Raw genomic sequence first — 16,400 nt, forward strand, 5'->3', positions numbered from 1 at the left:
GAGTCTTCTCCAACACCACAGTTCAAAAGCATCAATTCTTTGGTGCTCAGTCTTCTTCACAGTCCAACTCTCCCATCCATACATGACCACTGGAAAAACCATAGCCTTGACTAGATGGACCTTCGTTGGCAAAGTAACGTTTCTGCCTTTTAATATGCTGTCTAGGCTGGTCATAACTTTCCTTCCAAGGAGTAAGCATCTTTTAATTTCATGGCTACGATCACCATCTGCAGCAATCTTGGAGCCCAGAAAAATAAAGTCAGCTACTGTTTCCACTGTTTCCCCGTCTATTTGCCATGAAGTGATCGGATCAGATGCCATGATCTTAATTTTCTGAACGTTGAGTTTTAAGCCAACTTTTTCACTCTCCTCTTTCACTTTCATCAAGAGGCTCTTTAGTTCCTCTTCCCTTTCTGACATAAGAGTGGTGTCATCTGCAAATCTGAGATTATTGATATTTTTCCCAGCAATCTTGATTCCAGCTTGTGCTTCTTTCAGTCCAGCGTTTCTCATGATGTACTCTGCATAGAAGTTATATAAGCAGGGTGACAATATACAACCTTGACGTACTCCTTTTCCTATTTGGAACCAGTCTGTTGTTCCATGTCCAGTTCTAACTGTTGCTTCCTGACTTGCATACAGATTTCTCAAGAGGCAAGTCAGGTGGTCTGGTATTCCCATCTCTTTCAGAATTTTCCACAATTTGTTGTGATCCACACAGTCAAAGGCTTTGGCATAGTCAATAAAGCAGAAATAGATGTTTTTCTGGAAATCTCTTGCTTTTTCAATGATCTAGTGGATGTTGGCAGTTTGACCACTGGTTCCTCTGCCTTTTCTAAAACCAGCTTGAACATCTGGAAATTCACGGTTCATGTATTGCTGAAGCCTGGCTTGGAGAATTTTGAGCATTACTTTACTAGTGTGTGAGATGAGTACAATTGTGCAGTAGTTTGAGCATTCTTTGGTGTTGCCTTTCTTTGGGATTGGAATGAAAACTGACCTTTTCCAGTCTAGTAGCCACTGCTGAGTTTTCCAAATTTGCTGACATATTGAGTGCAACACTTTCACACTGTCATCTTTCAGGATTTGAAATAACTCTACTGGAATTCCATCACCTCCACTAGCTTTGTTCGTAGTGATGCTTTCTAAAGGCCACTTGATTTCACATTCCAGATGTCTGGCTCTAGGTGAGTGATCACACCATCGTGATCATCTGGGTCGTGAAGCTCTATTTTGTACAGTTCTTCTGTGTATTTGTGCCACCTCTTCTTAATATCTTCTGCCTCTGTTAGGTCCCTACCATTTCTCTCCTTTATTGAGCCCATCTTTGCATGAAATGTTCCCTTGGTATCTCTAATTTTCTTGAAGAGATCTCTAGTCTTTCCCATTCTATTGTTTTCATTTATTTCTTTGCATTTATCCTATGCTGCATCTCAAAAGAGAAAAGGGTATTTTGAAACTATTTTCTTTTTACCTGGAAGAAAATTGAGGTAATCAAGGTTTGTTTTTGCAATAGCTATATTTATTGAAAATTTAGCTTATGCTAGACACTGAATTACAGTTATTATTTCATTCACTAGCACAGCTCTAGCAGGGCAACACTGTTAGTATTCCTGTTCAACTTCTGAAGAAACTAGTCTCAGAGAAGTGCTCACTCATTCAGATTTCCAACTTTTCGTGAGCAGAGTGAGGTTAGTGGGATCCAGATTAGTGGGATCTAGAACCAGATATTCCTATTTCCAGAGCAGAGGGTCTCTGGCTGGATGGAGAATTATGGGTTCTCTCCTTCACCTGAATTCAGAATTCAATCTTAGTTTCTCTCAGTTTTTTCCAATTCTCTCTTTATTTTTTCCACATAGGAATTTCCTTTATTGCATTCTTTGCATATTTAGTCCTGCTGTGATATTGACTTCTCAGAGAATCTAGACAAGCAGAAAGTGGAATGTTATTTTGAATTGCTTAGTAGGTACTGGTGGGTTAGTGGCTCAGTGGTAAAGACTCTGCTGCAATGCAGGAGACAGAGGTTCAAGCCCTGGGTCGGAAAGATCCCCTGGAGAAGGAAATGGCAACCCAGTCCAGTATTCTTGTTTGGGAAATCCTGTGGACAGAGAAGCCTGGTGGGCTACAGTCCATGGGTTGCAAAGAGTTGCACACGACTTAGCGACTGAACAACGATAACAATAGGTATTGAAAAGTGTAAGTTGACCGATTCTTTTAACAGAATTCCATTCCCTGGTATTCAAAAGCTTCCATCTCATTGTTTATATTCAAAAATCAATTCGATCAGACCTACCTGAAGTAAGGTGCCAACCCATTTTGGCCAAGTCCTAAACGAAGATGGTACAGGGCATTGCATGGTGCACATTGCAAGGTATTGAGTGATTCCAAAGCAGTACTCTGCAACTGGAGTTGATCCAGGTGTACCTGCCTGGGCGCTGTACTCAGTGTCTGTGAAGTAGAGGCTGGAGACTCTAGGATGTATGGTCTCCATGTCCTTTCTGTTTCACGAGGAAACCTGAAAAGTACTGGTTGTTTCCTTTCCCAATCAATTATTTTGTGTGACTCTATCCTAAGTTCTGGAGAAGGCAATGGCAACCCACTCCCGTACTCTTGCCTGAAAAATCCCATGGACAGAGGAGCCTGGTCGGCTGCAGTCCATGGGGTCGCTAAGAGTCAGGTACGACTGAGCGACTTTACTTTCACTTTCATGCATTGGAGAAGGAAATGTCAACCCACTGCAGTGTTCTTGCCTGGAGAATCCCAGGGACAGGGGAGCCTGGTGGGCTGCTGTCTATGGGGTTGCACAGAGTCGGACACGACTGAAGCGACTTAACAGCAGCATCCTAGGTTCTGGCCAGTTTTCCCACCTGTCTGAGTGTTGGGAGACGCTTTGACAATATTTCTGTTTTCATGTCTATTATAGCAGGCAAGTATGATTCTGTTAAGCTAAGAGCTTAGCTAATAGCTGAGACCTAGCTACAGATTCTGCTTAGCTAATAGCTAAGAGCTATTTTAACATCAATATGATTTGAATTACAGTAGTCCTTATGAAAAAGAAGAGAAGGATTTAGTTTTCATGGGGCTATAGAGACCTTAAATTCACTTGGAGAGCTAATGATCTTTGAGTCTATGTGTCTCCAAATATGTGAGTGAAATCTATCTCTTCTATTGATGGAAGACCTATGATTTTATTCACTTGGGTAGTAACCACAGATGGCCTCAGACTTTTGTCAAGCATTTTATATGCTCATGAATGTAGAATGGGCTAGGGTAAGAGAGCCTGAAGAACATAGCCAGATGCCAGGCAGATTGTCCTACTTAGAGAGGGTAAATGGCATATATAATTTGAAGCTGAGAGGAAGAAAATACTGACTCCTCAAAAGACAAGACAACTCAAACTGACAGTGTACCAGGCTGCCATAAACAAGATGGAATGTTTCCTGGCATTGGTATTTGAGAAGAATCCAGAGAATGTGATACGTTGTGGAAAAGATTTATGGATAGAGTCACAGACTGGGCTATAAGAATTTTCTAACTTTTAGAGGCTATTTTTCAATGATCAGAACAGCAGTATTTTATTTTAAGAATGAGGAGTAGTAGACTTAGTTATATATTATTTTATTTTAATTAGAAAAAATAGTTTGGAGAATAAAAATCAATGACTGCTTTGGTCAAAGTTTTGATTACATTTCCTCATTGGTCATATCTTCTAGCTATGTACTTCTTGAATTCTTTGTGAGGTCAAGTTAGATAATATACATATATGAAACCTACATGTGAAACCCCTTTGTACTGCTGAAACTGCTAGACTATCATTTACTTTCTGTTATTGTTATTTTTGTTATAACCTTTTTTATTCATCATGTAATAGGAACTTTTTCTACTCTTGGAACCACCCTAAAAAATTTCAGGTCAGTTCAGTTGCTCGTTTGTGTCCGACTCTGTGGTCCGATGGACTGCAGCATACCAGGACTCCCTGTCCACTCCTGGAGCTTACTCAAACTCATGTCCATCAAGTCGGTGATGCCATCCAACCATGTCATCCTTTGTTGTCCCCTTCTCCTCCTGCCTTCCATCTTTCCCAGCATCAGGGTCTTTTCCAGTGAGTCAGGTCTTTGAATCAGGTGTCCAAAGGATTGGAGTTTCAGCTTCAGCATCAGTCCTTCCAAAGAATATTCAGGACTGATTTCCTTTAGGATGCACTTGTTGGATCTCCTTGCAGTCCAAGGGACTCTCAAGAGTCTTCTCCAACACCACAGTTCAAAAGCATCAATTCTTTGGCACTCGGCTTTCCTTATAGTCTAACTCTCACATCCATAAATGACTACTAGAAAAATCATAGCTTTGATTAGACCAATCTTTCTTGACAAAGTAACATCTCTGCTTTTTAATATGTTGTCTAAGTTGGTCATAGCTTTTCTTCCAAGAAACAAGCATCTTTTAATTTCATGACTGCAGCCACCATCTGCAGTGATTTTGGAGCCCAAAAGAATAAAGTCTCTCACTGTTTCCATTGTTTCCCCATCTATTTTCCATGAAGAGATGGGACTGGATGTCATCATCTTAGTTTTCTGAATGTTGAGTTTTAAGCCACCTTTTTCACTCTCCTCTTTCACTTTCATCAAGAGACTCTTTAGTTCTTCTTTGCTTTCTGCCATAAGGGTGGTGTCATCTGCATATATGAGGTTATTGATATTTCTCCCAGCAACCTTGATTCCAGCTTGTACTTCATCCAGCCCGGGATTTCATATGATGTACTCTGCATATAATTTAAATAAGCAGGGTGACAATACACACCCTTGACATACTTCTTTCCTAATTTGGAACCAGTCCGTTGTTCCATGTCCAGTTTTAACTGTTGCTTCTTGACCTGCATACAGATTTCTCAGAAAGCAGGTCAGGTGGTCTGATATTCCCATCTCTTTCAGAATTTTCCACAGTTCGTTGTGATCCACACAGCCAAAGGTTTTGGTGGAGTCAATAAAGCAGAAGTAGATGTTTTTCTGGTATTCTCTTGCTTTTTTGATGATCCAATGAATGCTGGCAATTTGATTTCTGGTTCCTCTGGCTTTTCTAAATCCATCTTGAACATCTGAAAATTCATGTTCATGTACTGTTGAAGGCTGGCTTGGTGAATTTTGAGCATTACTTTGCTAGTGTGTGACAATAGTCCTAAGAGGATTATTCATTCCTATTTCATAATTTAAAAATGAGACTAGATGCAGGTTAAATTACTAGTAATATCTAAACCCAGAATAGGATATAGACCTCCTTTTCAGCATAAAAATTAAGATGCTCTTCTCAGGCAAAGGAGACATTTCTTCATTCAACTTATTGTATGTGAAATTGATGTTCAAGATTACTGATGGCTGCTGTGTAATTTGATCAGCAAATGGGTGAAAGCTGAAAAATGACAGAGAAGAATGGCACTGAAACTAAGGGGTCAACTCACAGGGAAAAAGTAGAGAGTATTTGTAAATTGTACAAAATAAGCTGGCTCCTGAGTAATATTGAGTGAGTTCAACTACTTGATGAGCAATTATGGAATGGTGTATCACTTAATTTGACGCAGATTTTATCAGAGTTTAAGCTGTCTCTCAAAAGGTTAGATTTTCAATTTCTCCAGTGGGTAAAGGAAAAATTGCCTTTCATTAACTGCAGATATTTTTCTCTCCACTTTTTGTGAAGGACTGAAAATTTGAGAATGAAAGTAAAAGACACATTCTCTATTTCCTGGCTGTCAGAAGTAGAAGAAGAAAATAGAAGGCAGAAGGAACAGATAACCACCCCCCCCTCCAAAAAAAAATCATACAAGTTCTGCCAAAAGCACATACAAAAAAACCAAAACCCTCTGAAAACAAAACAAAAAACCAAGAAAGATTACCTGAGCTGCTAGAAATATTTACCACTTAAAAAAAAATGCAGTCATTATATTAATAAGCTACAGAATGTGATGCACCCAACTGACCATTAAGATGTGGTTAACTCAGAGAGGTCTGGACATGTTGTCTCTGAGCTGATAGAATACACGCAGATATAAAGAATGGCTCCATTTCCTAAACTACTGTAATTCTTGGATGATAAATTTCCCTTTCACAAGAAATGAAAACTCTCACAATGGAGGTAAATGGAAAACAAAAAATTAAAGCTTCTGTGTGGGATTATTTTCATGAGATTGTCATAGCACTTACATTTTTTTTTCTAGAGTATTAATTTACCTTTTAAGGTAAACAGGACAGTAATTGAAAAAGAAATGTATGAGTCACCAAAGGAGAAATGTTGAAAGGAGTAGGGTAATTGATGGATATATTTTTTAAAACAGAAATGTCAAGAGTTTGCCTGTTTATATTACAATCATGACCATAATAAGTGATTTTTATTTAATGGGCAATTGCTTAGACAAAGAATATCAAAAGGTTTTTTTGAAAGGGCATGCAATATTCAGCAAATTTTGTTATTCTGCTAATAACATTTGGCCTTGAGGACCTTGGATTACAAACTAAGAAAATTGATTTATAAGGCATGTTTACCAGCAAACAAGGGCTTCCCTGGTGGCTCAGGTGAATCTACTGGCAACGCAGGAGATATGGGTCTGATCCCTGAAGAAGGGAATGGCTATACACCCCAGTATTCTTGCCTGGGGAATTCTGTGGACAGAGGAGCCTGGAGGGGTACAGTCACAGAGGTGGACACAACTGAGCAACACATTTCACCAGCAAACAAACATTCCAAGTGGACAAAAGCAAAGGCAGTACCACTGGGAAAAAGACTGCCCCTAAATGAAGCTACCTTTTTTTTTTCTTTCTTCTATAAATGTTGGCAAGCATCTGAAAAGTCCCAGAGAAAATATCTGAGCTCTAATCTGACCAAGAGGGTGGAGATAGTTCTAATTTTATTTCTCCTTTTGCGATCTTTTTATGTAGTCCTGTGTTCAAGTCCTAATTTCTCTGAATATTGTACACCAAGATGTTTAAATTCATTGTCAGCTGGGAAGGACCTCTAATCTCAGAGATAGCAAAATACTTAGAAAATAAATGCATTATAGGCTGATTCAGATGCAAATGAAGACACATAGGTGGGTAAAATTTATTTGTGTGTGTGTGTGTGAAACAGAGAAAAGTTTATTACAGGGCCACACAAGGAGACAGGTGCTTCAAACTCCCTGAAAGCTAAAACTTAACTTTTCATACCAAGTTGTCTTGCCATACACACTGAGTCAGCTTCTTATGCAGATTGTTTCTTCAGCCTCTTGTTCTTCTCTTCCTTTAGAGCGTCCCCCTGACTTTTCTAGGCTTCTGTCACCCTTACAGGGTTCACCTTTATCCTAGAGGCAAGTTTCCACATCTTTGGGGTAAGGGTGACTGGCAGTTCCTATGGCTAGATCATGATGGGTTCTCATCATCTCTCAAAGCAAGAGCTTCTTCTTTCCAGTCTACTCAGAATGGACCATCTACAATATACACATTCAATCGTGTCTCATGGTAACATTGTATTAAATAAACAAAGTCTCTGCATTACTGAAGCCCTTGATCACAGTAAGAAGCATATGAGAATAAAGGCAAGAAATGGAACAACAGGTCTAATCATTCATTCTCCTGACATCTCCTTATCTCAATGCATACTTATTTTTTTTAAGATTTTTCTGTTAAATGTGGACCATTTTTGAAGTCTTTTATTGAATTTGTTACAATATTGTTTCTGTTTTCTGTTTTGGTTTTTTGGCCATGAAGGACGTGGGATCTTAGCTTCCTGACCAGGGATTGAACACATACCCCTTGCATTGGAAGGTGAAGTCTTAACCAATGGACCACCAGGAAAGCCTCCCCCTCCCCAGGAACCCGAATGCATATTTAAAGGGGCTTTGTGATGCCATCCTAATGTTGACCTGAAATTATTTAGGCAAATGGTAGACTACTTTTTTCCAAGTTGATATCAACTGGAAAATAAACTACTGTAATTTCCCGTACCTTCTGAAGGATGGAGAGAAACAGTGGGCCTACATAATATTAAAGATATCCTGTCAATTCAGTTACAAACTGATCAGTTTTGCCCCATATTACCATGGCAGAAATTCGAATCTTATAAAATTTGGCATCTTGTTTTATTTTCACTGCTTACTAGCTCTGGTTTTTCTGTTGCTTCTTTAAAATAACTGACAAAACATTACTTCCCACCTACTTCACGGTTGTGAGGATCATGTGAGACAATGTCTAAGAAAGTCCTTTGAAAAGTGCAAACAAAACAAAATGAAACAAAACACCTTTATGTCATTGTGGAGTAGCATGGTTTCAAAATAAGAGTTCAAATGATATTTTCCTCTTTTTAATCTCGTAGGTTGAGTGCCAGGAACTACTATAGTAATGCACCAGTATTTAATCTTATTTTCTTTCTAACTGATCTAAGATTTAGTTGGGATAGTAACGTGCACAATTAAAAAACCACATTCCCAGGATTTTTTTTGCAGAAAAGGGCAGCCACGTGTAGACAATTTTTTTTTTAACATGTCACAGTTTTGATCACCCAGGTATGGATATAAGTTAATGGCTAGGGTCTGGGGGAAATCCTAAAAGAGTGACTAAACTCAGCTGGTTTGTGCCCTTGGTCATCTCCTCTTGTTCTTTTGTGGATTGTGAATGTTTTAGTTAGAAAATGTTTAGTTAGAAAAAATGTGGCCTTTTTATGACATTGCCTTATGACTTTAAGGCTGGACATCATCAGAAAACAGTTCAGTGGAAAAGCTTGGGGTGCCTGGGTCATTGTTTATATACTGGAGCTGAGTCATCCAGCCCAGGAATACCCAGCTCCAGGTCAGTTGTGCTACCTGGGAAAGAAAAATCACTATTTCGTTGAATCCAATTTTTCATGTATTTGTTATTCATAATCAGGGTAGATTTTAACAGGAGCTGGATAATTGTATTTATAGTTTCTATTATTTGATTTTAAATACCCATATATCTAATAGCAATATTTGATATTTATATTGACATTGCACAGGTATCTTACATGTCCCACTGGTATTTGACACATGAGGACTTTAATGAGCAACTCATCCTTGTCACAAAAAGCTCTTTCTTATCCTTTATTTTTCAATGCAGTGAAAGGCATCATTATCCTCTTCATCAGTGAAGCCAAAATGTGGGTGTATCCTTTTACTTCCTTGGACATATTAATAATACTTTCTTGTTAGCAATTCTCAACTTTGCATTTGGACTTTAAAACTACTTTATCTTTTATGCAGCTGCTACTGAGCCTTGTAAACTGCATTTAATTTGCTAGTTTAAAAGTCTAGATAAACAACAAATTTCTACTGTATAGCACAGAGAACTATATTCAATATATCCTATGATAAACCATAATGGAAAAAATATTTTAAAAGAATTATGTATATGGATAACTGAATCACTTTACTGTACAGCAGAAATTAACACAGCATTGTAAATCAATTATACCTCAATAAAAAACACTGGAAAAAAGTCTTAAATAGCTCCTTATTATCTAGACAGAAGTATGTCTCTATTTTTCCCTTTTCATGGCACACATGGAAAATTACCTTGGGGCAAATGGATGAGATGATTTGTCCACGGTTATTCTGTTGCACCCTCAGACACCTCAGAGCTGAGTTGTTCCTGGCATGGGTGCCTGGAATAGAGTCAGCCTATGAATTGAATATTGTTTGGGAAACTTTGATTTAGAAGATACAAAGTCAAAATACCTACACATGACATACAAAGCTCACCCAATTTTCCCTTCCCTTCCAACCTTATCCAAGCTTCATTCCTTTTCTGCTCTTTCCCTTACCCTCCATAATCTATGATTATACACACATACACATATGATGTATTACACATATATCACAAATGTAAATATATGATGTATTAATATTATGTATGCAAATATACATACATATGTGTATATACACATACTAATATATGTATGTGTTTCTATCTCTATCTATGTCTCTATAGCTTTTTTTCTCTGGTTATTCTGAATTTTTTCATGGAATATACCAGATGTTTTCATCCTCTGGCCTCTACCTTCTCATGTCATCTCCTCTCCAAAACTGCATGTTGAATATCAACTCATCCTTTCAGACTCAGTTCAAGTGATGTCCCCTTTGTGAAGTCTTTCCTCTCTCTCCAAAGTAATTGATCTTTTCTTGTGTGTATCCATTGATCCTTGTTAACACTTCTGTAACACTTCGCTGCTTTTTTGTTAACATATTGTTCTCCCTGTACAAGGCTATAGAAAAATAGAAGTCAAAGGCCATGAAATATTCATTGCTGTACCCAGTAACTATTTACAAAAGTGCCCTGGCTCATGATAGATACATGTCAATAAATGTTTATCAAGTAGTTTGTTGACTTAAATAAATACTTTGAGAAAATGTTCAGAAAAATTATTAGACCATATTTATACATTCTACTGACAGAAAAATTTCCCAAAGATTTTAGTACTAGTAAAAATAAAAGCCCCCAAATTTTTTCCTTGACAATTATACTCTATGGACTGTGGCTAATTTTGAAGACAGATGCTACATTTAAAATAAGTCTTGAATAATTTTGGCTTTACCACTCTGGTTATAGATATAGTCTGTAAACTTAAGACTTCAAACCACCTGGCTCTTGCATAAGAAAACAGATGTTTTTCTTGCTTAAAGATCTTTGTGTCCCTGGTATTTCTTGACCATTATGAACTTTTCCAATGACACTTTGCAAAATTAATTTGGCAGTGCTCTAATGTTTAAAGCCTACCTCAAGAATGATGATGACTCTACAATCAGAGTAAAAAGCAAGGAGAATTTGATAATCCACAGAAAAATCTGCATGTTGAGTTAATTAATTTTTATACAATCGGTGGGAACCAGTAGTTTTCTTTTTCCCTTCCCCCTCCATAGTTTTTAAAAAATACATTTTCAACAAATTTACTACACTTCAAGTACTCCCGCTCATTAAGACAAGAATGTTTACATCCCTAAGGAACAAGTGGGTTCGTTATGTTAAGGTAGAGATACCGTCCATGGATTTGCTATTCTTCTAAGTGGATTTGCCATTAAAGAAGTTTATTGTTGGAAGGAAATTGACTGCACCTATCAAAATTTAAAATGTACCCAGCAGTTCCACTTTGTGTGTGAAATGTATGTACAAGGATCTTCATGAAAGCATTGCAAGTGCTTGCAAGAATTAGAAAATAACTAAATGTCCTTCACTGGGAGCTGATTAAGAACATTATGACATATCTACTTTTACATGGACTAATATAAAAATAGCATGCATATCACAATAACTCGAGGTTATGATATTTAGTAAATAAATGAGGGACAAGAGTGTATATTATGCTGCTATTTATATAAAAAATCACAGTATTTATGTTTAGTTTTCAAAGTAGAACACTTCTATAGAGACATATACAAGAAACAGGTTAAAGTATTAGCTTGGAGTCAGGGGCGGGGACGTGGAGGTTGTAACTATGGATGAGAAAAGAGATTGAGATATATCCTTCACTGTTTATATTTTACCTTTTGAATATCCTGCCAAGTGAATACATTATGTACCCAAAGAAACCATCAGGAATATATTTCAAAGCAAACATGTTTTTGGTTCAAAAGCAATGCTATATTATTCTTGTATATAATATATCAATAACAAGGTCTCAACATAGAGATTTTATGTCAAAAGATGAGGACCACAGAAGTTATTTCTGAACAGTTACTAACCAAGAGTTTGTGCTCTTGTATAAGCACAGTGCCTATTTTTAAAGAAAGTTCTATATCTCCATAGCTTTATCAATTCTGCAAATTTGGAATATAGCATATGGTCTTTTATATATATATATATTCTTCCCAAACTAGATATTATCTTCAAGTCAGTGACTTTATTTTAATTTTTTTAATGCATCAAAATACCCGACAAGAGTTTCTTATATAGGACAGGAGGCCAAAAATGTATTTATTGATTGTGCAGAAAAGAGATTAGTAATAGGGCTTAGCATCTTTAGTAATCCTTACCTCAGGCTGTGTGAAATCAAAATGTCATAATTTATTTCAGTGCCTGCAAATAAAAACTTAGCATGCGCCACCTTTTTAGCAACTGAGTGATCTTAGAGAGTTATTAGCTATTAACTGGGTTTATGGAGTGTACACCTCAAATAGGCCTCTAGATATATTCATAAAACTATGAAATAAAGATGAAATTGTTGCTCTTAAGGTTTATAACGAAGTCATCTAGAGGCACTTCATAAAAGCAGGTATTGGGTGTAATCACACTTGGACACCTACTGCTACCAAACTAGCTTAGCAAGAGAAATGTTCCTCTTACTTTAATGAGCTTATCTTTCCTATCATCCTGTCATTACTCTTCATCCTATAGAGGTTTTTCTTTTGCTAATGTACTGAAAAATTTGAAAACTCTCAGTAAAGGCTTGCTGAAGAAATGAGTAGGTACCAGCTACTCTACCTGTGACTTAAAAGTTCAGCAAGCCTTTTGGGTAGAGTCTAAAGGGACTGATCTGGGTGGGTTGTTTGTGTGCAGCCTTCTGTTTATGACATTCAAGGAAAAAGTGCTGAAAGGACTCAAGTAGAAGGAAAAGAGAAGGAGAAGAGGAGGAGACAGTGTCCTACATGTCTCCAGCCAAAAGTTCTGTGGGAGAAAGGATATGCACAGTGAAGGATATCCATTTTCAGGAAGAACATATGAACTGGCTGAGCCACAGCATGGTGAGAATATTAGTGTCCAGTGGTCCTATTGATCCTTCTTAGGGAAGGTTGTAAGGGGAAGAAATGTGGTGGGGAAGGAGTGATGTCTTACAGAATTAGACTGGAGAACATATGAGATTCATGGGCATCTCCAAAGTAATTATCAGAAGTCTGCATGGCTGAAGTTTGAGTTGATGGGACAACAAGAGTGAAATGAGATATTACCATTACTCCATCTCTATCTAAATCATAGGTCTAGCTTTTATAAATTAATGTAGATAAGTCATACTCAAACTTACATGGCTGAATTTGATAAGGAAATATCATTATGGGCAAATATTCATAACATGGGGGCTTTTTTTTTTTCTGGACAAAAAATATTAGCCTGTTATTTTGACATGAGATCAGGATAAGCTTTCTATTGTTTGCAAGTTTTAAAGCTCATGATGAATTAATATCATCTTTGTAACTAAACTTCATAGTGTTTCCCTACAAAGAATGTTTTTGTGTTCATAGGAACAGATGCAGTGATAAGAGATCTTGAGTTTTTCTAGGTTCTTCTATTAAAAAATACTAATCCTACCCAAGTTCTTAGCACCCTAGGAAAAGATGAAAGCCAAAAGTTTGGGTTTCAGTTAAGACACTGGAATTCTTTACTTAAACTTCAACAATGACCGTATTAGCATCACACATTTTTGTAATTTTACAATAGTTGACAGTTAATCAGTTCCTCAATACAGACAAAAGCTTTAAAAAATACTATGCATGCACACATTATTTAAAGTGTGTGTATATATTCCTTCACTTACAACCTGGGAATATGTAACATTTACGATCTATCCTGAGATCTTGGGTAAAATCCTCTTTACAATGTGAAAGAAGTTGCTTTCAAAGCATTGTTGTATTTTTCTTATTTAACAACCAGGCATTCAATGTTTGCTTGAATCATCGAAAAATTTCTTTCGGACAGCAACTTACATTTTCTCATATTAAAAAAATAAATCCTTGAGTTGACAGACATCCAACAGTAGGAGGGAAAGCTTGAGCTGACAGTTGCTTCCTCGCACAGGCTTTTAATTACACAGTCAGCATGCAAGCTTCAGAAGCCCCCAGGAGTTGGTAGCTAACATTGACTGGTGTTCAATTCATTGCTAGAACAGTAACAGGAAGAAGTGTGGCAATTACTGTGTTTCAGTGGGAACATGGAGAGTATATATCTGCTCTGTGTCCAGGAGTCTTAATTTCATATAGAAAGAGAAAAAAGAGACTATCATCGATTTAACTTTATCAGAAAATGAGCTGTTTTCCCATAATTAAAATTGCTTTAAATAATTCAAGCTTAGAATTTATTCACTGTAATATTTAACCATTTAAATATTTAAATCACATCTTTTAATGCACATTAATATTTTCCTGTCTTCTTAAGCACAGTATTTTAAACAAAATATAAGCTTTTCTTATGCAACTCAGTGATAAATTTTAACTGTTTCAGTTTTACTGTGAACACAGTGAGACCCAATTTTTCTAGCTCTGGGTCTTATATCAGCTGTTCTTTCTCAACATCAGCTTCTAGCACAACAGTCTGGCCATTCTTTCCAAAATATTGTTTTTTCTGTGATCTAGGGACACAGATGACCAAGTTTGTTAAGAAAAAAAATTTTTTTCATCATTGTAAATCAATGGACTTTTATCTATGACTCAAAAGATGACTTTTCCTGTGCAGTCAAAGATTTTATTATTGCCATTTTTTCTAATCAATTCCCCCAATATTTACAGAGCATCTATTATGTGCCAGGTGTTGGGTAGGTTGCCAGAAATGTGACCTTTGGGTGACCAAAATGCAACTGAACTCAAATACTTTGGAAAGTAGGGTGTATGGGTTTTGATATTTCTGCCCAGGCCTTCCACACCTCCAGGCCTGATTCTTCTCTCTTGGTTCTTAAGGTTGTCTGTCTTCTTCTGCACCAGCAGAGGATTAGACTTCCCATTTTAGAATCAGAAGCATAGTGTATTCTGCGGCTTGTCACCCTTTACAAGGCTTTGGATGCTACAGGCTAAAGTCCTAAGCTGACCATATAAAGAGCTCTGGTCCAGATCGCCATCTAAGGAAGCTTATCTGTGAGTTTCACATCTAAAGTAAGATGGTTCATTCTTGGTTTTTTTGTTAAGTTTCCTGTCCCCATATGCTTGGTCAAAAATAAAGGCCCTGAATGAATTTGGGTGGGCCAAATTTAAGAAAATGTATAGGAATAGCAAACATATGGAAAGAAAGAAGGGATTTTTGTACCATCCGTTACCCTTAAATCCTCTATGGACTCAAAAGATACAAACTAATCCCATGGACAGAGGAGCATGGTGGGCTATAGGGGTCTTCCATGGGGTCGAAGAGTCAGACACAACTGAACACACACATAGAGGAGTCTATGTGTGGTCACAAAGAAACAGTAAAGATAAAGCAATGTACAAACCGACTCCTAGTCTTACAGTTTCTCCTGACTCTTCAGTGTTCCCTTTGAGGAAAAAAATCAGTGGTCAGTCGGTCAAATCTTGGTTCATTTTAAAGCTCTGCACGCAGGCATGCTAAGTCACTCCAGTTGTATCAGACTCTTTGAGAACCTTTCAGACTGTAGCCCGCCAGGCTCTTCTGTCCATAAGATTCTCCAAGCAAGAACACTGGAATGGGTTGCCATGCCTTCCTCCAGGGAATCTTCCCAACCCAAGGATTGAAACCAGGTTTGTTACGTCTCCTGCATTGGGTTCTTTACCACTAGCACCACCTGGGAAGCCCTTTAGCACTGCATCAGTGCATGCTCACTCGCTTTTGTCATGCCCTACTCTTTGCATCCCCAAGGACTGCAACCTGCCAGGCTCCTCTGTCCACGGGGATTTTCCAGGCAAGAATACTGGATTGGGTTGTCATGCCCTCCTCCCAGAGATCTTCCCAACCCAGGGATCGAACTCAGGTCTCCTGCATTGCAAGAGGATTCTTTACTGTTTGAGCCACCAGGGAAGCCCAACTCTTTTGTCCAATTAAATTAAAATCTTTTGATTCCTCTACTATAATCAAAAGGAAAACAAAAACCCTTCCCAGGTGACCTAATTAATGTATGGCATTGAGTTTGATTGATCTAAAAGGCACAATGAATAGACATTGCTTTTGCAAAGTCCCATTCCATACAGGCATCTGGTATTCTAGTCAATCTGATTTCTGAGACTATGTCACTTAAGCAGAAAGTTGGAGCAAACGTGATTTAAAATAATCTTTGGAAAATTTGTAATTCAAAGGCAACCTGTTAGGGACACACTTTTCCTCCAAACGGGCTAATCACAGCCATAAGATATGAAAAGAATATGTCATGTTTTGACATTTCAACAATGGCTATTAATCATAGTCATATTTTTCTACTAAAATTTCCATTTAAATACTGTTTGTTAATGATAATTTTTGGAAGTCTATCCATGTGTAACCTAACAGTGAAAATAGTTCATAGACTATCTTGAATTATACACCAAATTGAAAAAGCTCTTACTAAAAATAATCTGGAACAGAGAAGATATTGTGCAAGACACTAAAAATGTATGCTTTGGAAGGGAAACTAGGTGAGCTAGTTTCTACCTATCTTGACTTTTTTTTTTCCTTACAAAGTTTTCATGCAATAAAAGGATAATTTACTTAAAAAAAAACTCAGGAAATAAGAAAGCTACATTA

This window comes from Capricornis sumatraensis, chromosome 5 (assembly GCF_032405125.1).
Source record: "Capricornis sumatraensis isolate serow.1 chromosome 5, serow.2, whole genome shotgun sequence".
NCBI lineage: Eukaryota > Metazoa > Chordata > Mammalia > Artiodactyla > Bovidae > Capricornis > Capricornis sumatraensis.